This window comes from Cavia porcellus, unplaced genomic scaffold, assembly GCF_034190915.1.
Source record: "Cavia porcellus strain 051 isolate PalLab524CR breed Dunkin Hartley unplaced genomic scaffold, mCavPor4.1 scaffold_53, whole genome shotgun sequence".
Taxonomy (NCBI): domain Eukaryota; kingdom Metazoa; phylum Chordata; class Mammalia; order Rodentia; family Caviidae; genus Cavia; species Cavia porcellus.
Window position 1 is genome coordinate 3,018,558 of NW_026947536.1, and position 26,434 is coordinate 3,044,991.

The following is a 26,434-nucleotide window of genomic DNA, read 5'->3' on the forward strand; positions in this document are numbered from 1 at the left end:
TGGGCACCTGCTCAATAGCTGACAGCTCACCTTCTGATGGCCACATCCTGAGTAAAACTTTCCTTGTTCCTTTAAGTATGGATCTCAGTTAGTTTTTATTATTGTTTTTAATTAGCATTAGCAGTGCTGAAAGTGAGCCCAGGGACTTATGCATGGTAAGTAAGTGCTCTCCCCCACTCCAAGGTCTCTCCCCAACCCCTCACTCATGCTTCACCAACAGATATAGCAGATATCATGTGATGTGACTTCTAAGTTCCACGTATAAATAATTGTCACCAATCTCCTCTTGTTTTCTTTCTTGCATTCTGGCTGTTTGCTTTTTTTTTTTATCACTCTGTATCTCTGGCTCTATGATGTCATTGCTATCTCTTCAGCTTCCCTGATGAGAGACTGAAGACCCTTGAGTGACAAAAAGGAAAACAGGCAGAGGAGACACCAGGCATTTGTCCTGAGTCCTGCTTGTAAGCAAGGGACAGAGCCTAAGAGCAGATTCTGCCACTGTGATGTCTCCACTGATTCTGTAGCTCAGTTCAGTAAGCTGTTATGGTAGCAGCCCCAGAAAAGTCTCCTGGGTTCCTAATACACAGCTCCTTTGTAGTTTGTTTGTTCTTTCAGCTAATGATTGATATTTACATTCCAGTTCTCAGTTATTGGGAACAAAGTTGATGTGACTATCTTGTAAAATTCTCTGTAGTAAGTAGAGAAGATTTGATGCCCAGAATCCTAAGCTAGTCAGATGTGTTACTCTTAAATTAACTGCCAAAATGATGTCTGAAGTGAATGTACCACTAGCAAGGCAGAAAGAATCTCCTTCCTGCACTTCCTCACCAACACCAGTGTGTTTTGACCTAAAAGATAAAGTCTGCTATTCAGTGCTGTTCAAACATAATCATTGGTATCTCCTTGTGGGATGAACAGTCACTTACCTGCTAACTGAGAATGATAAGAAACATGTCTGAGTTTATTTTCAGTCTAGTTGTGTTTCTCACTGAAATATTTTTTTTCTCTTGTCTGTGTTTTCCACATTTTGAAATTGATCGCTGTTGTGTTTTCTATTTCTTTTATGGCATAGAAAGAAGGGTTTCTCGGATACAGGACTTCCAAATATTTTATGTCAATCTATCACTTGCCATTTTATTTTATTTTATTTTATTTTTGTATGAGGAATTGATCTCAGGACATCACACTTGTCAGGCAGGTGCTTGTGCCACTGAGCTATATCTCTAGCTGTCATTTTATTCTTGTAACAAGTCTTTTATGGAGCAGTTCATAACTCATAGTTTGTTTCAATGAAACCTATTTTATCATTTTTTGTTCTCTTATGGATCATGTTTAAATTTTGCTAATTGGAATTTTCTACCTATTCCTGGAGAAGCCTGATTTTGTTTCATAGAATGTGTATTTGTTATTTGCACATCGCTGGAATACCATAATCACTTCCACAACTAAAGGTGGGAAGTTTTGTGCTGGATGTCAGTGGTGTTAGTCCAGGGTCAGCTACAGGGCAGGCACCACATAGTAGAAGTGGAAGAGGCAAAAAGCTTGTGACTTAATGGCACAGAAGCAGGGTAGAAAGTGAGGTGCCAGAGATACACACTTTCCCTCCTCAACCCCTGACCCATCTCTCAGAAGAGCCACATTGACAACTCCATCCCAGGAACTCATCAGTGGATAAACCCATGGAAAACCATAGAAGCCCTATGATAAACTCACCCTCTAAACACAAGAGCCTTTGATTGAAAATTTACATCTAAATCATAAACTTTACTATTGACTTATGTTTTGGTTCTGCTCCTTGATCCTTTCTGATTTTTCAGTTAATCCTGATATGGTAAGAGTTAAGGGTTAAGAACTTTCTTTTTATGTTGCTCTCTAAGGATTATACACACATATGACACATGTACAGATACACTTATCATGGAAGTTTCTATACTTCCACTGAAATGCTGTGGAATTTTCTGGAAAGTCACTTTTCCATGTATGCATAGTTCTATGGGATCTCTATTCTTGTCCTTTCACTTACCGTAACTGTTTCTTTCTAAAAATGTTTAAATTTTATTTTGAAGAGAATAAAATCAAGCAAGATAAAACAGAATAAAGCCAATCAAAACAAACTAGTGTGACACAAAACTTCAAAACAATAGAAAATCAATAGTTGTCTTAATACATCTTGTCTTCCAAATAGCTGCAGATACCTTCAGACATGGTAAAAAATCAAACAGAACATAATAGAACCAATAAAAACCAAACAAAGAATGCAATAAAGACTTAAAAACAAGACAGGAGTAAATCCAAAATGGCTACCATAATATAGCTTGTTATATTTGAAATAGCTGCCCATGCCTTCGAATATAAGAAAATCAAACAAAATAAAACCCAACCCAACAAAACAATGGAAATGATACATGAATTCAAAACAAGAGAATAGGGAATTTAACAATGGCTACCACTTTCACAAGGAGAGCCCCATAGATGCCACACTGCATACCAGTATCCTCTGAGTAGATGATCAGACCATGGGCCCTACACCTGCAAAGTCAGTGAAACACCAAACACAACAGGCATCCAATCACATTTAACCTCAATAACTCTCATCACAACCTGAGTTTGTGAAGATGGGCCAGTCACTTACTGGTGGTGGTGAAGGTGATGGTGATGGTGGTAGTGGCGGTAGTGGCAGAGGAGCTGGCTATTCTTGTTTCCCAGCCCATGGGCCAGAAAGGACTGGAGTGTTCCTATCTACTCCTGGTGGCAAAAACCTGCACAAGGAGAGGTTTGTCCAGAGGACTTGCTGCTTCTTGAATTCTTGTTCTCTTCCCCCACAGTCCATGAATGGCATTGACTCATGGGATAACCCTGGGATCTGAACGTTCCCTACCTTACCTCCACTGGTGGCAGTGGCTCGGTCATGGCACGGTTCACAGGGAAGGCTTGCTTCCTGGTAATTTCTTGTTCTTTTCCCCCATAGTCTGCAAATGGTGCTGACTCATGGTCTGGTTGTTGCCCTGGTGGTGGTGTCTCACACATAGTGCTTGTTCCCAGGTAGGGCTTGCTTCTTGGAGAAATCTTTGATCACTGTTGCTTGGATATAAACATTTTTCTTCAAATCTCTTTTCAGTTGCCCTTAGACACTGACTGCCTCTTTTATGATCTCAGCATTACACCACATATATCTAAGTATGTCTGAAATAGATTTTATAGATCTCAACATGTTGAGTAAAACTGAGATTATTTCCTACAACACAGAGAATATTGAGATAGAAAATTTGCATATTATGCAGCCTACTGAACTCAGATTCATGCTGCTGTAAATGACAAATGGTTTGCCACAGAGGGCTGGTGCATTTGGTGTGTATGTGAAGTAAGAAATCCTCAAACATCTTTCAGGGAGTGTGAGGAAAGAAGAGCAAAGGAGAAGGGCTCACCTATGTCCTGCTGTCCAGAAAGCAATCACCATAGCAAACATAGTTTACCCACCCTTTGAAGGTTGAGTGCCAGAATGCAGTGGTTCACAAGTTCAGGCAGATTAAACAGCTGTTTGATCTAGGGTTGAGGTCAGAATATGCTTCTGTGTCAGCTGAGATGGCATTGTGAGTGGGAACCTGTGTGGCAGTCATGTTGACTGAGCACAAGGATGACCCAGACAGGGTGTGCCAGTATAAACCAGAGTCCAAGAGTCATGGTTTATGTCTGTGTCCCCCAGGCCTCATGAGTTTGCATTGTGTATTTGTGATTCGTTCATTTTCTAGTGGTCAGATTGATGGTGTCAGTGCTCCACCCGTATAGGGGTGGAGCCCGGATGTGATGTAATGGCAGGAAGAAGGTATATCTTGCTGTTTGCTGGTTTGAGCTTGCTGTTTGCAGCCACCATGAAAGGTGGCCCAGCCATGCCCGCCTGTCTTGGAGCCAACTGAATGTAGACTGAAACCTCCAAAAACTGTAAGAAATAAACCTTTCCTTTCCCAACTTGGGCATCAGGTATTTTGTCTCAGCAATGAGCATAAAGTAACTAAGAAAGAAATTTGGTACCAAGGAGTGGGGTCATTTGCTGTGACTATATCTGACCGTGTTTTTTGAGAGGCTTTGGAAATGGATTGTGGGAGATGGCTTGAGATTTTGGAATGGTTTGGACATGTCACCTGGATGCATACAGCTGGAGCAGCTTAGGTTGTTCTGTAGAGGAGATTCTGTTCAGAGCTCAGAAGATGAAAAGGCTGATAGAAAACCTCATGGTAAAGACCAGGCTTGGGAGTTTTCTGCTGAGAAGGACTGCATTGGTCTTTGGAATCCACAGGATGTGTGTTATGGATTGGCAGAAAGTTTGTCTGCATTTTGCTCCTTCCCAGAGACTTTGCCTGAGACTGAGACAAAGGGCAATGGACTGATTAATCTTGAAAAAGAAATTAAAAAGCAATCAAACATTGAGGCTGTAGCATGGCTATTGTTGGGGGCTTTCAGCCAGCTTTATGTTTCAAATCAAGAGCAAAGAGCCCAGCAGGATAATGTATAACGCTGTGAATTTGGCCCAAAGGAAAATTCCAGGAAGGTTTGGGATTGTAAAAACAGTGTTGAGATTTTGATTCCTGAGGAGAAACAGAGAGATAAGAAAGATGACTTCAGGGCATCCCAGGAAGTGGGTCCCCACCCTGTGCAGCCACACAGCAAAGATGAAAAAAATTTTTCAGAGGGAAAAGCTGCAGAGCATCATGTTCCAGAATGGCAACAGATGCCACATGAGTTCCAGAATGGTGGCAATTTAGAGAAGCTTTTTCTCACAATCAGGCAAACAGAGCCCTGTGATCCAGGCAACTGACCCCTACAACCAAGAGAGAGAAAAGCCTGGCTACTGCTTCAGCTAGCAGCAAACCTTGGTGGCATCCACAAGGTGTTGATTTTAGGTGCAAGGAAAATCCATGAATTCTGAGGGTAAGACGGCTTCCACCTCGATTGCAAAGGGCCTGGCTGGCCAAGCGGTGTGCCCCTGGGAGGGCAGTTTGTGAAAATGTAAGGGTGAAGCCAAAGGTGAAGTGGAGACCCCAGAAGTTTGGAAAAGCCAGGAATGTGGATGATCCAAGAGAAGCTGCAAAAAGTGAGCAGAGAAGATTTAAGAGAAAAGCCACAGGAGTTTAAATCACTGGAAGTGCCCTGGGGGTGGAATCACGCAAGCCTTTTGGAGCTTGCAACCAGATTGCTTCAGATGCTGAGTGTGGAACTCTAGGACTTAATGTTTGCCCTGATGGATGTTGGACTTGCTTTGGTTCCAATGCTTTATATTCCAGTTTGTAACTTTTGGAATGGTAATATTTGTTTTTTGCCTTTGCATTTGAGAAATGTTTAATCTTGTTTCATTTGTACAGGGGGTTACATTTAAGATTTTGCCATAGATCTTGGAGAAGACTTGGGACTTGGACTATTCAGCAATGCTGAAACTGTTAGGACTTTGGCAACTCTTGGAGGTGGGCTAAATGTTTTTTGTAAAAAGGATGTTCATTAGAGTCCTGGGGGCCAGGGGTAGAATGTCATGGTTTATGTCTGTGTCCCCCAAGCCTCATGAGTTTGCATTGTGTGCTTGTGATTCATTCATTTTCTAGTGGTTGGACTGATGGTGTCAGTGCTCCACCCACATAGGGGTGGAGCCAGGATGTGATGTAATGGCAGGAAGAAGGTATATCTTGCTGTTTGCTGGTTTGAGCTTGCTGTTTGCAGCCACCATGAAAGGCAGCCCAGCCATGCCCTCCTGTCTTGGAGCCAACTGAGTGTGGAATGAAACCTCCAAAAACTGTAAAAAATAAACCTTTCCTTTCCTAACTTGGGCATCAGGTATTTTGTCTCAGTGATGAGCATAAAGTAAGTAATACACCAAGCCATCCAGATGGCTGTGTGTTTGGCCAAAGAAGGCACCCTCTGAGATCCAAGCAGAGGTGTTGAGCTCTCAGATGAACAGAGAATGCCCTTCACAGGAATGAATGCCTGGCAATGGCCAGTAATGCAGGATGAACAGTGACAACACTTACTTGCTGGGCTGCTAATGTGGGCTCTGCATGCTTTGTTATCTCAGGGGACCACACCTGAAAAACACCCCTTCAGCCTCACAGCCCAAATCAATAGCATAGTGGGCAGGATGAAGTGAGTGTCCCTCTTGTAGTCTCTGAAGACAGTACCTGACAACAAGCGATAAACCTGAGGGTTTGTAGACAGATTCCCCTAGGTTCTCCCTGTCAACCATAGGCATTTTTTGGTGGAGCTGGAGGCCCTTGAGACTAGAAAGTGGTCCATCTGACATTCTAGGACATTTTGAAGGCCTTAGAAATGATAGACATGTGAATCCCATGGAGGACTTGGAATCGCAGCTAGCTCCTACAGAAGCCACACTGCACAACCCAGGGAGTACTGCCCCCTCCTGAGGTTAAGGCCCCATGACCAGGACAGTCCCTGTGAGAGTTCCCTGGTACTGCATGAGAAGCCTGCTATTTGACAGAAGGTGCAGGTGAAGCAGCCCCTAGCCCAAGGAGGGGGAGTCTCAGGACCATCCATCTCTACCTGTAACACATGTATGCAGCCTACATGACTGCGGAACATCAGAGCTGGTGAAATAATTCAAATAAAAGGTGAGTGAAACTGTCCCAATGTGGCTGTTACAGCTATGGGACAATGGGGCTGATAACACAAAGCTGAGCCCACAGGAGGTGTCCCAAAGGCTATTCCAAACAGCACTCCTTCTATACAACAAGTTCTACAGAACATGCCAAGGACAGCCTGTGAGGAGATAAGCAGACTTTGATAAACTGGTTGATGGCAGCAGACTTGGAACAGAGATACCAGGCCATCAAGGTGCTGATTCAGAGAGCACGGCCTCACCACAGAGACTGGGGCCTGTTATGTTCATTGGCTGGTGGTGGGTGACAGGGAACCAAGGAGCATAATGGGATGCAGCCCACTTTGTATTCAACAGGTAAAGGTGGAATTGGGACACCCTACTGTGACATAAGTACCACTTGACCTGTGTAACCATGTATCACTGATAAATGATAGAAACACTTGGGGTGGCAACAAGCTCACCAGAGTGATATCCACTGATTAGCTAACTATAGCAGCCTCATAAGTCAATGAGCTGCCTATAAATATGGGCCATGTGCTGCCTATAAATATCCACACACTGAGCAGGAAACTGCACCTGGGGATTCCCATATATCCAGGGCACTATCAAACCCATCATCACAGACACAGCGGCCTATTGGGACACTGTACTCTAGATGCCACCATACTCAACAGGTGCCACCATACTCTACACGTGGCCTGGTTGTTTTATCTGGTGGCTGGGTTGCTATCAGGACCAAGGGTATAGACCCAGTCTTCCAGGTTGAAACCCTTGGTAACACGGAGTCCAGGCCCTGAACCACACTTGCCAGGATTTGACATTGCTAATGGATAAATTTCTCAAATGCTAAACCACATGACCCTTGCTTTACTAAACACAGCAGAGGAGGTACTTGTGCCCTGTTGCATGTAGAATGTGGCATTGATGTCCCTGATCATCAGAGGCAGGAGCAAGAAGCTTTGCAAGAAATGGGTGTGAAGTTCTCTGCCCTCCAGGTGGCACAGCAGAACCTGCTCATCCAGTACTAGGAATGCTTGGGATCCACCTAGCTCTGTGTGGCCATAAGCTGTGCTGTGGTGGCATTAGTAGTTTTATGCCTTTACCTTTCTTTGTGTGCATGAGTCCACTCGATGGGTCACTGACAATAAGCACAGGTTCCCAACTTGGAGGGGGTGGGATGTGGGAAACCACTTCACACTGCTTCAACACCCAGAGGTTTGGAGGACCAGAAAGGACATTTCCGCACCATTTAACATTAGTATACCATGGTCACAGATATATAAGCAAGACTTAGCATAGACAACTGTACATGTGTCACGCTTGTGACGGTGCACAAAAATCTAATGCCTGACAAGGGTCAGTATATATGGGCTGGATAATAAAGATGCTTGTTTACTGCTGCTGCTAATGTTGGTTCTGTGTTGTTTCTTCTCCATAGTGATCTCACCTGCCACAATACCCCTTTATCTCCCAAACTCTGAGAAAATCTCATGCCCCAGACACAGGGAACTTTAATACCAAACCAACCCACAGGCCCTGTGCCCTGTCCCCAGGCACTCATCACATCCAACATCCCAAATCCCTGGTGGACACAGCTTTAGATAGCATACTGAGTTTCATTCTTCTGCCCTGGCATCATTTCCTAAGCCCTGTGATGGACATGTGCCTCACTTCCACCCCTGTGCCCTGCAGGTCACTGAGGGTCTCAGCTGTTCTGACCTGGACTAGAACATGGTTCTCCAGGCAGCAGATGTGTGATTCCCCAGCTTGCTCCTCTTACCATGGTCTGAGGGGAGTCATTCCCAGGCTGAAGGCCCAGGGAAATAGCATCTTTTGGCCCCACTTTCACACATGGCAGCCATGTACCTGGGAATGTGGCCTCCCTTACTCCCTGAACCTGAGGGAGGTCACTTGAACTGGTATCGTGGCACATGGCAAGCTGAAGCACAGGATCACTGCCAGGCAGCATAGAAAAATCCAGATCCCTGTGTATGGTGCCATGTGGGAGCTGAGCACCATGAATGGCAATTTGGAGACCTCTTACTATGGAGCATCCCAGAGGTGACCTAAGATGTGGTCCTTGTGTGATGCATGTGTATCTGGATACATAGGCAGACAAATGCAGATGCTCCTGTCTGGAGGAATCTAGGTAGACACAGTACTTTAAAATGACTCAGGGCATGGACAGAATGGAATCTGGCCAAGGATAAAGGCTGGGAAAACCAGATTATGAAGCAGATCCTTCAGATCTGGACCACACTTTGGAAACCAAGTAAGTAATGGAGCCCCAGCCCAACTGTGTCTGGGGACAAATTTCTCCACACTGGGGCCATGCATGCCTTTCCTGTGCCAAGACCAGCTGACTGTGTTATAAGGACTGGCAGTATAGTCAGCCTGTTAGTGGCATGTCTCTGGCCCCTGAGAAGCTGGACATCACCTGGACAGGTGATGGGCTCAAGTCCCACCTGTGTAAAATGCACACATGGAATGTGCCTCTGTCCCATTGGTCTCCCTCAGGTGTGCTGGTCAAGAACCATGGGATCAGTTCTTTTTATCTGGCCAGCTAGTTGCCAGACTGCCACTGTGTTCTCACCTTCCTGCCCTCTGGCTACACCGTCACAGCACCTGGGTCCAGGTGTCCAGTGAGGCTTTAGATGAGTGTGGTCAGTGAGGCAAGCATCTGTGCAATCAGCAATGAGCTGGCTGAGTTTTGAGAGGCTGCAGAGAGGGGAGAGAACCCCATGTATTTCATTCCCCACCACATTGATTCTGGGGTCATAAAGTAGAGAGCAGGGTTCCTTCCAGTCAGATGTCATTTTTTACGACAGTTTTCTATCCCATGACCATTTACTGGAAGGCTGTGTGTATGTGACAGTCCCATATATACAGAATACATAAATGTATACTGAAGGGCTTGTTAAGCATCTCCACCCAGACTGCCTGGCAGTAGCTCAGCCATGGAAACTCAGTAGGAGAGAACTAGGGAGGGAGGTGGAGGAGGACCAAGGGCTTTCTCCTGGAGACAGCAGTTACAGAGAGGCAGGGGGCTCATTTGACTGTCTTTGTCAGAGCCACATTTGAGGCTGTATCCTGAGGCCAGAGAGGAGACAACAGTTTTGATCACTTTGCTAGAAATCAGGGGTCTGAGCAGAGCTACAGAGGCAGGGCTTGGGAGCCAGACTGTGGGCTCCTCCCGATTTGCCTGTGTTTGTTTTTCCCTTTCTGTTCCATGACTCAGTCATCACCTGCTATTGACAGTGAGGTTTCACTTGTCTCCCCAAGAGTGAGCTGCTTCTGGGAATCTCGGGTAGCCAGCACACAGTGAGATCTCTATGTGTCTCTGTTAGATTGTGCCTAGAGCAAAGTATAAAAGTGCATGCTCCTATGAAAGGAAGATTAGTCCCAGAAATTCCATTAGCAAGGACTTAGCCTGAGGAGAGCTGGGACTTTGTTCTCAGGCTTGCTTCTGCTTGAAGGACTCCTTGCCAGCCATGCAGAGGGTCTGCTTCCTGTGTGAGATTTTTCATTAGTTGCTCTTTTTCTCCTGACATCTCGGATGTAGATTTCCTTTCTGTGTATTCATTCATAGTTTATTATATATTTTACTGCTATTTATACTATATACTGATTACATTGATAATGGGCACATGGTACATTAAATGTGCTGAAAAGAAATTAGGCCCTATGTGGTGAATTATAGTACAACCCATGAACCAGTGACTGTTATCAAATTTGTTTGAGCTGACCACCTATTTTCTGCCACAGCCATTGCCAGCACAAGCCCCAGCTCCATCTGGTGTGTCCTTTCTTTATGGCCAATGTAGTAGGTAGTGATGCACAGTATGAGAGCTTAGCACCATTTGGCCTGGTGTGAGTGTTTGTGTGTGGTCATGTAGGAACCTGGGCAGCCTGGTGGAGGGCATGTGTTCAGGCTCTCATGGACACTGATCAGATGGTTTCTGCAGTGTTGATGGGCACAGACTCAGCACAGGGGGCAGTCTGCAGCCACTACCCTTCATGCATGCTATTTGGGAATGGAACAGGGCAGGGCTCACTGTGATGGGTTTACTGTGCCTCACCTTCCCAGCTCATCTTGATGAGAGGTGGCAAAGCACATGGGGTGTCTGAGTCTCAGGGTCCAGTGTGTGAGGAAGCTCAATGCAGAGCCTATGTCATACATGCATGTTAGTTGGTCCTGAAAGAAGGTCACTCAACTGACACAAGTGCAGAATGTTACTGACATCTCATAAAATGACCCCTGGGAACAACCTGGAGAGAAAGACCAACCAACCATATTCTAAAGCTGGTCAGCCAGACCATAGCATTAGATTTGGATTTGGTTTATTAAAAATGCCTAGTGAAACCAGTTGAGGTATAAAGTCTCTGTAATCCCCATACTCTACCGGACTAGAGCAAGATGATCACACACTGGAGCTCAGACTCAGCAATTTAGCTGTACAGTGAGACCCAGTGTCAAATTTAAAAATCAAAAAGTAAAATGGGCAGGGGATGTATCTCTGTGAGAAGACCCTAGGTGCACTCTCCTGTAAAAATAGGAAATTTACACATTTGTAAAGAAGCTAAATCAAAAGGATTCTACAACTTCCACAAGGCAATATTGAACCAAATTTCCCCAGTGTCCAGTATGTTCTGAGATCTAGTATTTTATAACAGAAACTCAATTAAGATGTAGAAAATGCTCATTCATCTGTAAGAAGCAGAGCCGGGGCGGTATCATGCTCTTCAGTGGTCTGCTGGGATGTCATGGGGATGCACTGTACTGGAGTTTGTCCAGCTGCATCAGAGGTCACCATGGAGCTCTGTGCCCAGACATTGTGTATATTCAGAGCCATGGACAGGAACAGGTCCTATACCAGCTCCTATGACTGAGACCTAGAAACTCCACTGCTAGGATGCTAACTCAAAAAATGACATTTAAAAAGGTGGCTGTTTTTTATGGCATAGAGGATGACAAGACTGTGTCCCTGTGTCCTACATGCAATCCCTGAGGAGCTGTTCTCTACACACACTCCCCACACACAGGCTTAAACACTCAGGCTGAACCTAAGATGAGATAGGAGGAAGAGCACCTGGGAGGGAGGTCACAGTTCCTAGATGGAACAATAGCCACAATGTCGTTGTTTTTATTATTCACTCATATTTTATTGCATATTTAACTATAATATGTATTTCTGATCCAAGAAAAAAACATGGTTAATTAATTGAATATGTGAGAGATGAATCAAGGATATTTATCAAACATGCTTTCCTCTTTTAGAATAAAGTAAGATTAAAAAGTCACTTCCAGCATCACCTGGTCCAAGAGAAACTTGATTATATTGATGTGGAAAATGTAGCAGAGGTAAATTAGGAGGACATAAGATCAGTGGTGGCTGGGATGGAGCAGGAGGGGAAAGAAAACAAAATTGCTTTTTGTACAAAATTGAGGAAGCTGTGGTGGAACTGGACATTATTGAAACTTGCACAACATTGAGAATGCACACAATGAAACCAAGGTGATTTTTATAAACAAGACCAAAATCTTAAACTTTATTTATATTGTTTCCATCACGGACATATCTCTGGGAAATAAGGGTAGCAGTGAATACAATAATCAGTAAATCTGGAAGAGAGGGGAATGGCAGGTGTGGGTCAAGAGCTGCCCGCAGGTAGACCTCAGGAGATGACTCCTGCTGGGGAGCCACCAAGATGTCCAGCTCTGCAGCTGGTGGACAAGGGTATCCAGGTGCTGGTTCAGAGTTGGTGAGGTAGCTGCAGGTGGACCTGGCAGGAGCTCTGCAGGTGCAACTTCAGCATGAGCTGAGACTGGACCTGTAGTTTCAGGAGGAGAAAAGATCACCAACTGTCCATGGACTTCTCAGGGAAAAACTCAACCACAGTCTGTCAGAGGCAGCCATGTGCACCAACACAGCCCAGAAAAGCCTCCCAGACTGCATACCACACTGACTGCTGAGGGTCTCTTGCTCCTGGCTCACCCAGCATCTGGGCACATTGCTGAGTTCCAAGGCCCATCCCCCTCCCCAGAAGCCTGCAGGCTATACCACAGGGCATCTTACCCTTGGACTGAGGCTTGGTGGCCTCAGGAGGCTCCAGCTGGTCCAGGAGAAGCTCAGCCTGGGGATCCCCATGACAGTAGAGTTGCAATGAGGAATCAAGCACAGAAGAGGTGGATCTGCGGCAGTGAGGGAGGGAGCAGAGTGAGAGGCATGACCTTTCCTCTCACTACATGTGCAGCTGACCTGTAAGGAGGGGTGCCTGGCCTTATGCCATGTCTGTACAGCACCCAGCACCATCCACTTCCACCCAGAGTGGCTCCTTGGGAAAGCAATCTTCAAGAGAAGGAGACCTTTCTTAATTGTGTCACACCTCTGCTTTCTTCAAGGATGCCTGACTCAATGTTTCCCTGTCCCTATCCATTGCAGGTCAGCTTGGTGAAGGCAGAGACTGGTATCTGCAGTGTCCTTACATTCAAGGGCTCAGGGATGCTGCTCCCTAAATATCTGAGAAGTCAGTGGTCAGTTGATGTCTGTCCTGCCTCTCTGCAGTCTCTAGCTCAGGAAGCGATGTGTTACCCACTTCTCTTGCCATCTTAGACCTTCTCCTGCATGGTCTGTACCCATATCTAGGGAGGCTGGGACCCAAAACAGTTCCCTTCACGTGAGTCATATTTGTTCTGCTGCCAAGGGTGACTTTGTGGACTCCAAAGAAGATTGAAACTCAAAATGGCAGAGGTTGAACCTGCTCTGCTTACTGGATCTTGGACAATACCCAGATATGTGTCTGAACACAGTGTGTCTTCATGTACATTTTTGGGTTGATGACACTTGTCTGCTTTTCCATGACATCTGACAGCCGTGGATGCTTTGCCATACTCAAGATTTCCTGCCTTGAACACACCCTGAACCCCGTAGAGTAACTCTTCAATCTCCTTTCCAATGAACAGAACATCTTCCCCCAAGTGGGGGTCAGTGAGAAATTGGAAAGTCATCCTGGGGAATCAGCACTGCCTCTGAAGCAGGTCTTCATGCATCCCACACCACAGGTAATCACTTGACATGGAGCCCCCATTGCACCTTCATTGACCCTGCAGTCTGGATCCACTCAGCCCTCCACTGTTCAGAATTTTAAACAGGCTGAGAGAGGTGCTTGCACATGGCCAGGATCTCAATCTGAAGGTGACCAAGTCCCAGAGGGCTGTTAAGGTATGACCTAACCTTCCCAGTGCCTGGACCTGTGGGGTGGAGATGTTGGATTTGGAGGGAGGGGTCCAGGAAGGAGGGTGCAGTACTGGGACAGCTGTCCAGGAAAGCCGACTCCAGAGGCTTCTTCAGGCTGTGAGGCCCATCTGCCTGCACTGAGCTTGCTGCAATGCCCTCTGCCAGGTTCTCTGCAGGCTGACTTCTGATCTCTGATAAGACAGTGGGGAGACATGGAATTTGTGTCCTTCACATGGCTTCTCAGGATGGTTTGGGGCTGAAGCAAAGCCCCAACTCCAAATGGTCAACAGAGGCTCATGGTACAGAGGTCACCGGGGGCCAAGCAGAAAATGGATTCTCATATTAAAAGTTATGTTGCACAGGGGACACTTAAAATACTAGCATGGCTAAAAAAGAGCTCAAAATAGGAGAGGTGTAATAGAACTCTATGAAGGAATAAAACCTATGAGTTAAATGATGGCCGCCAGTTTAGAGATGAGAAAAGGAGGCTCGGGGCTGGGGATTTGGCTCAGCGGCATAATCACCCACCTTGCAAGCAGGCAGTCATGAGTTCAATCCCTGGTACCAATAAAAAGACAAAAAAAGAAAAAGAAAAAAAGAAAAGGAGGCTCATTCCGGATATCCGGGTCCATTAATGTGTCCCCACAGAATGTTCCCAGGGTTTCTGATGAAAACTTCCCAGGAAGGAATTAAGTTCCTCTTCCATAGCCATGGAAGGCTGAGAAGCTGTATTCACTGCCCTCTTCTGGAATTCATTTAGCCCAGAGGGTCCTGAAATAGGAACTGAGATGCATGGAAAAACTCAGTGAAACAAGTGCCAGAGAAATGGACAGAGAAATGTGGGCCTGACATATTAGGTGAGCACATCTTTGGTGAGATTGCATTAGAGTTAGTTTGCATTATGTATAAGATCTGGGGCCAGGTAAAAAGGCACCAGCTAATGGTCCAGGGACACCAGCCCAGAATTGACAATGAAGTGCAGTGGCATAATTAAATCATGATAGGAAATGGAGTCACTTTGTGTGTATGTCCCCTTTCTCTCCCATTAATTTGTGAAAAGTGACGTCACCTGTGACAAGGTAGAGGGAGAGTAGAGAGGATATTGAGGTTGAGGAGCTGCAGGCCATATTCCTTGGGAGCAGGACCATGGGCCCCCTGTTTGCCAAGCCCTGGAGGGAGGTGCTTAAAGAGTAATCTGACCAGAAGATTGTCTCTGTCATCTGTGGGCTTCTATAGTCCTTTTCACCCACACACCTTGCACCTGAGCCAGCACCTGTTGTGGGTCCCAGAGTCTGGATCAGGGCCATGGTACACAGGGCTCAGCAAGCAGCTCCAGATCGATGTCATATGTGCAGCTCCATTGGGGCACAGCCCAGTGCCTAGCAAGAAGCCAGAGGGTCTGAGACACTACAGGTTTCACTTCGTGAACCCAGATAACATTATATTCCTCTAAGAGAGACAACTGTGTCTCTAATTGCTGCCCAGGAGGACAGAAAATGACTCTGGAGGCTGTGGATAAATGTGGGTGCTGTCCTTCTCCTCCTGCCAGCCCTGTCCTGGATGGGAACCTGACAGTGGCCCAGACTCACAGCTTCCCAGCACCTGGTCCTATCCAGGAGGATCTTCCCTCAGTGCCTGTCCTCAGACCGCCTCACACTGATGACCTAGGATGGAAGTTGTACAGGGGGACTCACAGTGCTGGGCAGGCCTTAATGTACCTGTGCTGGACTCTGTGTTTCTGAGTGCCTGGTGGCTGACCCTAGCGACACCTGTTCTGGGCTCCCTCTTCTCTCTGGGTGTCTGAGGGATCAGGACAGTGAGTCCCGTCCTTTGCTGCCCTTCTCAGTTGGACATTTGCCAACAATCATCCTGAAGCATATGGGACAAGAGCACCATCTTCTCAGTCATTCCCACATGGTCTCCCAATGTGGGGTCCTGACACTTGGCCCTCAAGTGCTGTGAAAGCAGCTCAACATGTGACCTGTTTACTCTCTCGAGCCAACTGTTTGTGAAGGCCAACTGTCATCAGACCAAGGTGTCTGGTGACCTGAGCCTTCAGAGTTCTGTTTGGACCTGTTGCCAAGGAAGTGAGGTCACGTGCTGGGGTCCACAGTTGGGCATCTCTCTCTGATTCCACCTTTCTTTTTATTGTGGAACAAATCTGTGTCCTCCTTGGAAACAGCAAGTAAAACCTTGAAAACTGATTGTGGTTTTAGACTTTGCTGCACTTTGAAGATTTTAATGCAACAAACCTGTAGATGCTTTAGATGTGTCAGGTTGGGTGCCAAACATACATCTGTATTCTAAGGGTACATTGTCACTGAGGATGAAGGACTCAGTGTCTTCACTTAGAGATCTGTCACATTTTATGATAACTTGTTTCCTGGGCTTATGTTAGTTTCATTTCAATTTCATTAGGGAGCAGGTATATGTTCCCAGAATATCTATAATAATGTTCCTTGAATGTTTCATGTTATAACCACACATATACTCTCCTAGTATTTGGGTAGCTTAGTATGAGAATAATTTTATCAGTGTGGGTTTTTACTCTGTCTTAACTTATATTTAGAACAGAGTTTATTTAGTGGATTACTATTTTTTGAAATAGAAAGTACATCTAGGGGAGCAGGATTCATAGCAAGTTTTACTCTCACGTGCCTATGAATGATTACTTATTCATTTTTAGATGTTTACCTCAGCCGCACACTGTAGTGCTCCATACTGTGATATCCTGTAAGGGTGGACAGCAGGTGGTGAGGGTAAGGGGAGGTTTTGCAAGGCTGTGGACATCATCACCCCATGGTAATGAAGGACACATGAGCATCACTGCTGGAGAACTATTCTTCTAGCTGCTGCTATCACTTCCTGTCCTCCCATCCCAAAAAGACCATGGGCTTTGTGTCCCTGCTGCATAGTTTTCCTTTCCTAGAACCTGTTCAGTTGTGATGCTCATTGATTGGTCTCCTTCAAGCAGTGTCTCCATGCTGGGATTCCCCTGTGCTGCCACAACAAACTATAATGGGGTGATCCAACTAGGTGTGACTTGTTCATACACCTGTCACCCATCTCCTGATGGCCATTTGTTCTGTTTCAGGGTTGACCCTTGACAATGAGCTGCCACAGCCATTCTTATACATGTGTTTGAGTGTATATTGTCTTTTATTTCAAAAAAAGTATTTAGATGTGAAATTCCTGGATCATATTGCTGGTGGATGGTTAACTTAGAAATTCTTAAAGTTTCTTTGGAAGCAGTTGCCTAAAGAAGAATTAGGTGGTTACTTTTTGTTTTATTATTATTATTATTATTATGCTATACTATGCTATGCTATGTTATATTATGTTGTATGTCAGCGAGGATTTTGAAACACGTTCCGTGCGTTTTCAGTGCTTTCTGGTTTGATTGTGTATAATCTACATGAGAAAATTTAAGAATTTCACATAATTCTGAGTAGTTTGTTTTGGAGAAAATTTAAAAAGGAAAACAAAAACACAGTCAGTGATGTTGGTGCACACCTGTCATTCCTTTTCTCAGAAGGTTGAGGCAGGAGGATTGTTGTGAGTTTGAGGTCATCTTTGGCTATAAGGTAAGACCAAGCCTAGCTTGAATTGCATAGCAGAACTCTGTCTCAAAAAAAGAACAACAACAACAAAAAAGAGAATGGAAAAGAAATAAGATAAAAATGAAAATTCAGAAATTGCCTGTCAATAGAGAAATCAAATCTTTGTGATTTTTTCTTGCAAATGTACTTTAGTCAGCACACCTAGCTTAAGGTTTACCATCATGTGGACATTGATCTTCTGCCAGGTTTGTGTTGCTTCAAGTTTTTGAATGTTTTACTGGGATGACTGCAGATATGCTAATGAATATACTCTCCTAGTATTTGGGTAGCTCAGTATGAGAATAATTTTATCAGTGTGGGTTTTTTCTCTGTCTTAACTTATATTTAGAACAGAGTTTATTTAGTGGATTACTATTTTTTGAAATAATAACAAGAACTATATAAATATACACTGTTTAAATCTATAAAATGGTAAAAATAATTATAGATTAATAGTAATTAATATACCTTGCATAGTGATTTCTGCTATTTCTTAATGATTGATGTTTTCATACATTTGTAGAATTTTTTTTAATTTTAACACATGGTCTCACAAATTTTCTGTTTCCCAGGCGAGGCTTAAATATTTCCTCATCCTTCCTCACCCTCCCAGAGTGATGGGATTACAGGTATCCTTAGTTGGCAACTGGTCACAGTGTTGTGCGCTCACAGAATAAAAATTTGGCTTTGATCTTTAGACTTTGTAGAAACAGTCGATCTAGTTAACCTCTCTACCACCTTCCTAGCCTGCAGTTTCAGTCACAGTGAGTAGGACTGAAATCCCATTAACAGTGTTGGTAGATTCTCTGCTTTTTAAACTGTGGTCAGCAAGCACTTCAGAATATTACTCCAAATGCCTTGCACACTGGACTGAGGCGTGGTGTCCTTGGAGCACATTCTCTTTTTCTCTGATCCCTCATGGAATTTGATGACTGTTGAAGCCAAGTCACAAGAAAAGTGTGAAGGTTAATGCTATGCGGGGCATTCCGCATGCCCATCCATCATCACAGTGTGTCTTTTCTTCTGTTAGTGCTCTTTCATTCATTGCACTGATTTCTACAATTTTCATAGAAGAGGTCAGGTTTGGTTAAAATTTTCCTCAGTATTACTTCTTTTCAATGAATTTTGTTGTTTGCATTTGGGACTACAGTTTGTTTGTAAGACATAGAAATGAGTTGAATGGGCACATTTATCTTATATCTTGCAAGTGAAGTGAATTGTGAATTTGTTCTTCAAGGTTTTCAATGTAGTTTAAGTTTCTTAAGTACAAGGTTGCATCCTCAGGAAAAGAGACAACACTTAATTCTTCCTTTCTGATTTGGAAGGCTCTGGTTTCTTATGCTAGACTCAGTTCCATGGCTTGGACTTTGGGCAGTGTGTTGCAAAGAGTTGCAAGCCTTGTCTCCTTTATGACACTAGAAGCAAAGCTTGCAGCTTGTCAGTTTCTGAGTTGATGTCAGAGAAGGGCTTGTCATGCATAATCTTGTCATGCTGTGGTGAGGCCCATTCCTTCTACATATGATCTCTGAATGATTTTTATTGGGAATCAATGTTGAACTTTTGAGGTTTCCAAAGCTATTTTTCCAAATACACTGAGGGCTTAACTGTGTCTCACTCTGTGAATTTGTCTAGTGACACTGAATGGTTTGTGTGAGGGGGACCGATCTTGCATCACTGAGATTGAGCCCAGTGTTGGTCATGGTGGTTAATTTTTGAATATGCTGGTGAATTATCCTGGCAAGGATTTAGCTGAACATTTTTGTTTATGTTCATTAGAAATATTGGTCAAGAGAGTGTTTTAATTTACTTTAATTTTTTTAACACATTATTGTCTGGCTTCATTCTGAGTGACTTTGTCATCTAAAAGAGGTTGGTTATGGCTTTTCCCTTCAACTTTCTGGAAGAATTGAAAAATGATTAGTATTTATTCTTTATTATACACTGGATAAAATTCACTGGGGCACTTATCATGCCCTGGCTTTGTTGTTGTTATTAAGCAGTTCTGAGGTTTACCCATTGCCTGTGCTCCTCATTGCTCTGTTCATCAGTGTGTTTCCTCCTGATGCCTGTGGTTCAGGGATATCAGTGGACACCACAGATCCATTTAGGGTCACATCTCATTTTACTTTTGTATCTTCAAACTGTCCCTACTGAATGTATTTTTGTGAGTAATTCCTTTCAGTTACTTAGTCTTTTAATGCACACTCTTGCAGGGTGTGGTTACTGCTGGAGGAACGTTTGGTTGTCAGGACACAGTCACTTGTTTCAGGCTTCATACCCTGACCTGGCTGCAGTGTCTCCATCTCCTGACCTCCTCCCTGTAGGCATCTGTCCTGCTCCAACCTGTGCTGAGTCCACATGTGGCAGTTGAGATCTGCACTGAGTGGAAGACATTCAATCAAGGTGGGCTCTGTAACAGGCTGACCTTCTTGTACAGAGCTCCCCTGAGTGATACAGGGGGCCTCAGGCCTGCAATGAGGAGCTCTGGCACCAGGGCCACTCCATCCCTCTCCTGTCCAGCATGCAGTGTGTGCTGCTATGCTGAGAAGTGGAATGATGAATCAGCAGACTTGACCTGGGCCTTTCTTGCTCATTGGTCCTGCTAAGTGCCATGGTGTCCTCCACCTCTGCCTGGTCCATCTTCCCCAACCTTAGAATTCTACAGATATCTGAGCAGCCTTGGCCTTCCCTTCCAGGCTCCAACTCTACTTGGAGACTTCAGGTGTGAAATCTATGACTAACTATGAAACTCAACCTGTATACATTTAACCTGGAAATTCCACTTCTCAGGTTTCATTATAAAAAACAAAAATGACAGACACCCATGTGCTCTTCTTACTCAGTATGAACAATTAGAAACTATGAATGTACCTCAGCAGAGCTAGTCAGTGAATTATAAAATTACAGCCACTGAAAATGCTGAAAGAAGGCCATGTCCCTGGTGTTACCTGAGATGACAGAGAGCTTGTGGCCTGTCCCTCTCTCCACTCAGCAGTGAAGTGACACAGGCCCACACAGCAGGTGAGGACAGGAGAGAAGAGGTGGTTGAAGGCAGACCACTCATTCTGGGAGGAAAACTTCTGTGGTTTTTCCATTTTAAATTTACATTACTTTATTTATAGTGTTCCATTCAATATTACTTATATTCTTTCAATTCAGTTAAGAAAAATAGTTGGTATTTTCTTGAATAGGTGAGTGAAATGGATGATTTAATTTTCCTTTATGTATAATGATGGATATGCACAGTATAGAAAATTCAAACATCAGTTTATAGATATATAAAATAAGGATTCTTGGCATTCAGAAAGCCTACATACCACTTTTGACTAACTTTTAAAAACACCAATACATGTAGCCAACTGGAGCCCCACTGTGTTGGGGCGGCACTGCCCACCCATCCTCAAAGCTGCCATGCTCCTCTGTGCCTGCTACTGCCAGAAGACACTCAGAGTTTTCTTCAGAGTCTCTTTTTCCAGTGAGGAGGACATGAATCTTCTCACTGCCAGTTTGCAGTGCACAGAGGAGCTCAGCACCACCCGACTTACACCCTTTTCCCCCACCACATCCATGCTGCAGCCCTCTAGGATGGGAAGGCCGAGAACCCAGGATGCAACCAACACTCTGCTTCCTCAGCCCCAAGGACCTCAGCCCCTGGGTCCTGGTCTCCACCTCCCCTAGGCGACAGATGCTTCCTTGGGTAGGCTCTCATAATGGTGTGGGCACACCCTCAGCCCCTCTGGGACCAATTCCAGTGCCACAATGAACTTTGCAGTCTGTGAACTTTGTTCTTCTTTCTGACTCAGACTGTGGCATAGTAACAAAACAGAGCACTATCATTAGTTTTCTTTTTCTTTTTTCTTTTTGTTTTGTTGTTTATATAAGCATATATTTAGAACTATGTCTTGAAAAACATATTTACTTGTCTTTTTACTCCCCAGTTAACTGAGGTTTTACAGATTTCTGCTGCAATTCAAACCCTATGTGCTTGAATGCTGGGAATGCACTCCACAGCTTGGTAGAACGAGGGATGCAAAGCGGGAACTGAACATGGGAACCTTTCTGTGCCTTCCAGCATCTTGTACAGCAACCCCTGACTCATGTCTTTTTATCCCCAAAATACAGGCTTTAGTAGCAACTGAATCTGCCACTGACAAAATCAGTTTCCTGCATTTGTTTCAAACAACCTCATTTCCCTTCAACATGCTAAGCACATTGTATAAGGTTTCTTACTCCCAAACTTGAAAAATAATTTCCACTAGACAAGAGGCTGCCACCTGTCCTGAAATCATGATGTGATTTTAAATAAATACATAGTCTGAACCATACTGTGACAGCCACAAGCTGAGAGAGGCAGAGATGGCTTGTGCAGATAAAGACACCTCAAAATAGTCAAACAGCAGCAGCAACCAGCAGGGATGAGAGCTGCTGAAACCTCCCATTTGGGTGGTGGAATCCTGTGGTGGGTTTTGTCCTGCGTTTACAGAGGTGGCTCCATAAATCTAGGTTGTTGATTGGATATCCCTTCCGGCAGTATAATGCAAACAGAAAATTGTATACATGCAGCATTTATTTGGAGGCTTTCTTTTGCAGGTATAAAACCTGCATACACATGATTTCATGCATTATAGAGCCACCCACGGGCACTGTTTCCATGTCCTGTAAAGGGTCAGTTTATTTATACAACATGCAGAGCACAGCTCTCAAGCTTGTTTTTCCCAGCCTTGGGTATTTTTGATCCTTTCTTCCAGGGAACCTAAATTATTTATTTTGAGCAAAGCTTCAAGTGTGTTGCCATGCTTCTGTGTGACATTCTTGCTGCCAGACCTGAAGAAGGCAGTGAGTTGGACCCCCTTGAGGTTTAGCTCCAGAGGGACATGGCTTGCTCACCTGTGTCAGGCAGGGCTGCCCATCACCTAAGTGGCCACCCTGGCTTCCAGGTGTCCTTGCCTGGTTCTGTCCCTGGTGTTGGGGAGCACTGGATTGAAGTGGAGACTCCCAGTGCCCTGCCTGGTTGTGGGAAAGCCTTTCTGTGGCACTAGTTTGTCCTCTGTGGGCCTGCACCTCTGTGGCCCTGTGGCCAGGGCAGTCTCCCTCCAGCAGCCATCCACAGCATCTCCAGACAGCTTTACTACTTCTACCTCACCCCGTAATCTTTCCTCAAAGAAGGCTGGCACAGTTCTAGGTCACTCAGCACACTTCTTTGTACAGTTGCTAGGGATATGCCTAGAGCCACCAGTGCATGGCTCCACCAGTGATAGAAGCCTGGAGTTCTGTCTCTTTGCAGGAGGAGAAGAGAGACAGTCTTTCTCCTTGTGTCAACTCCATTACCTCAGTGACTGTGTATTCAGCTTAAGTCCTCACTGTATCTATAGTGAAGGATTTTTCATGAGGGGATACAACAGCATGAGCTTTCATATCTGTGCAGCAGCTGAGTGGTACAGGATGTCCCGCCTTTCCTACAGAACTAGCAAATGTATCCTCAGCTAACATGTAAATACTTTTCATAAATTTTACATGGCTGTATTATATGTATCTATGATGGATCCTTTTTTCAGAAACTCTTCTCACCTAATAGTTGTTTGATTTTCTGGTTTTTTTTTTAAATCTGTGGATGAAAAGCAGAGACCTAGTGGCCCTGGTCCTGATCCTGTGACCCCCTCTCCCACAGGTGAACCCTGGCCCTCTTCCAACCCAGCCTGGTACTCTGGGCTGCTTCCCTGCCCTCCCCCCACACCCTGCGAAGATGGATAATAAAAGGGAAAACAGATAGAGGAGACATCAGGTTTTTGTCCTGAGTCCTGCCTTTAAGCAAGGGACAGAGCCTGAGAGCAGATTCTGCCACAGTGGCATCTCCACTGAGTCTGCACATTCATTAACCGAGCTGTTAGTAGCAGTCACAGCAAAGCCTCTTGGATCCTGATACACAGCAATTCTGGGAGAACAGAGTTTATCACTTGTATCAGATAAGTAAGGACTGACCTGCCTTCTATCCCACATTTGTGTTGATGTATTTTGCAAATGTATGTAATGACTGGATACCATTTGGCCTCTCTGGCTTCTGTCACCAAGCATAATCATTCTTAGATTATTACACAGTATTTTCCTATGCACAGGATTGTATGCACAGAATCCCAAGATAGTCAGATGTGTTACTGTTAAATTAACTACCAAAATTATTTGTGAAGTGAATGTACCACTAGCAAGGCAGAAGGAGGCTCCTTCCTGTACTTCTTCACCAACACCAGTGTGTTATGACCTGAAAGATAAAGTCTGCTATTCAGTGTTCTTCAAACATAATCAATGATATCTCCTTGTGGGATGAACATTCACTCACCTGATTACTGATAATAATAAGAGACATGTGGAGACTGGAAGCATCCATCTGACTTACAAGGACATGATGAAGTGAAAAAGGGGGAGGGGAGGCAGGACACATACACCAGCACCTCCCCTCACCAGGACAGGGGATCCTCATGGGTGCATCATCAGTAGCCCATCAGCAGTAGCCAGGGAAACAGTCTTGAAAATAAAGAAAGATGGCCTGTGTTAGTCAGGGTTCTCCTGAGAGACAGAGCCCATAGCTTCCAGTAGACATAGACACAGAGAGATGTAGATAGAGATTTAGATGATATAGATAGATATAGACATAGATGATATAGATGATATTGGTGATGTAGATATATATATATATATAGGTGTAAATACAGATATAAACTGTAGCAGGAGGATCATAGCAAGTCTGAGGCCAGCCTCGACTACACAGCAAGTTGAAAGGCAGCCTGAACCCTGTCCCAGAGAAAAGAAAAAAAATATTCCTGGGACGGCCTTTCCCGACCCCTTCCTCATGTTTTAATCAAGTGTAAAATCTCGGCCTGTCAGCCTGACACAGTCTTGGCTTGACCTTGCCTGCTGCTCTCCGGCAGTGTGTCAGTAGACTTAATTTTTCTGAATGTTTTGACCATGGGTGGATTCTTTGCACCACCTGTGGCTTCTTGCCTCCTATGCCTCACTCAGCACTTTGTGGCCTCAAAGGGAAGGACTTTGTTTTTAAAGGTGACCAATACTCACCTGTGTGCAGTGGCCATATTTTCCTCTCTGTTATTCCACTGATGGGCACTAAAGTGGCTCCCTGTCATGGCTGTGGAACCTGAAATAAATGTTATCACACTTGTGTGTGCAGAATGCCTCCCACATTTTTTGTGTGTCTTCTGGTTTTGCTGTGTGTTTTGTTTAGACTCTGTGGGAAAGTTCATTAACCACTTCCTTGATGGTTTCTCGGCTCCATGCCTTAGAAACCCTGTTTCCACGCTGAAAAGACAGAATGAAAATTACCCGTAAGTGTTTTGTAGGCGTCTTTCATGATTCACAACCGCATTCTTGGAACCTTTCAGAGTTATTCAAGTCCCAAGGGCTTGTCACTGCTCTGGAGGCTACACAGCAGCCAACTTCTCCAGGCAGTTTCCTGAGTCCCTTTCCGAGCTTGGTCCCCTTTCTTGCAGCTGTCCCTAGAAATGGTCACAGACACTCCTGGGAAAGTTGTCTAAATCCCCTTCTGCAGCTGGGTTGTACCATGCAGGCCTGTGTTTTTCAGGGGTTCTGACACAGACACCTCTGGGTGACATCCAAGGCGCTCCACCGCTCAGGGATGAGAAACACAAAGCAATCTGGACAGAGAGATGCGCTGGAAGCCCAGGCCCCTGCAGTGCGCCCTAGACAGCAGGAGGAGGTGCTAGGTCCTCAGGTTCAAGCCAGTTTCCTAGCCTAGCGCTGCCTGCTGGGAGCCTCGGTGCTGTCCTGGAAGATTATCAGATTGGCTGGATAGAGGGAGCTGCAGAATTTGGAGGTCAGAATTGAGGTTTAGCAGCAGGTTACAGTTCCTGAGTCTTTCAGTAACCATACCATTATGCAATCCTATAATTGGCGCTGTTCAGCACTCTTAACATTGTCACCATTATTTGGAGTTCGTGGGGACACATCCAGTTACCTGTGGCTTCAGTGAAGCCAAATCTCAGATTCCAAGAGAAGCCGTCTTGGGATGGGAGCTGGTGTCTGTGAAACAAGCGCACTGACCTGGCACCACGCAGGATATGAAAAATCCCAGGCAACTGAAAGTCTGACTGCAGGCCACACAAGGATAGCCTTCCTTTGACTCCTTGTTCTTGACTCCCACAAATCACTCTAGAAAATACTTCTGGCAGTTTCTAAAATACGAGCTGCATTTAGGCTGAGTCTGATCTAATGTGCCTCTATAAAATTTTTAAGCGCTACTGGAGATTGAACCCAAGGCTTTGCACTGGGTCCTCACCAGCCCTGTTTTAATTTTCAGAGTTCCAACAGGATCTTGCTGAGCCACTGTCTCTCCAGGCTGGGCTCACACTTGCGGTCCTTCAGCCTCAGCCTCCCAAAATTCTCAGATCACAGTGTATTCCACAGGAAATGGCTTAGGCCATTTACTAAAAGTTTATAAAATTCATTTCAGAATTTATTTATTTGCAATGGTGGGAACAGAACCGAGGGCCTCACACGTGTGAGGGAAGCGCTCTAGGTCTGAAATACATCCCCAGCTCTAGAGCTAATTGTTGGTCTCATCCTTTCTTTTAACTCTGTGTGACTTCTTCACATTTGGGCTCTTTTCTTTCTTAATATAGATATTCCTATGGCTCTGTTCCATTATCTATTGGTGCACAGAGGTTCAAAAATGTGTAATTTTCACTTTTCCTGTGTAGCAAATGGCCTCAAGTATGGCAGGAATCATTTAAGTTTCCTCTCTACTGGTAGCATGTGGATTTTGTTATGTTCTGAAGGCTTTTAAAATTTTTTCTTCTTCCTTTAGTTCTTTGTCTATCTTTCAGTCACTCCATCTGTCTGTCTCTTTTTGTCTCTCTGTTTCTGTCTCTCTATCTCTGTCTTGCTGTCTCTGAATTTAAAGGTCAGACCATATGCCCCTCATTTAGGAATTTGTCTCTGAGCGCTGAATGTCACAGCTGTTGCCCCGAGAG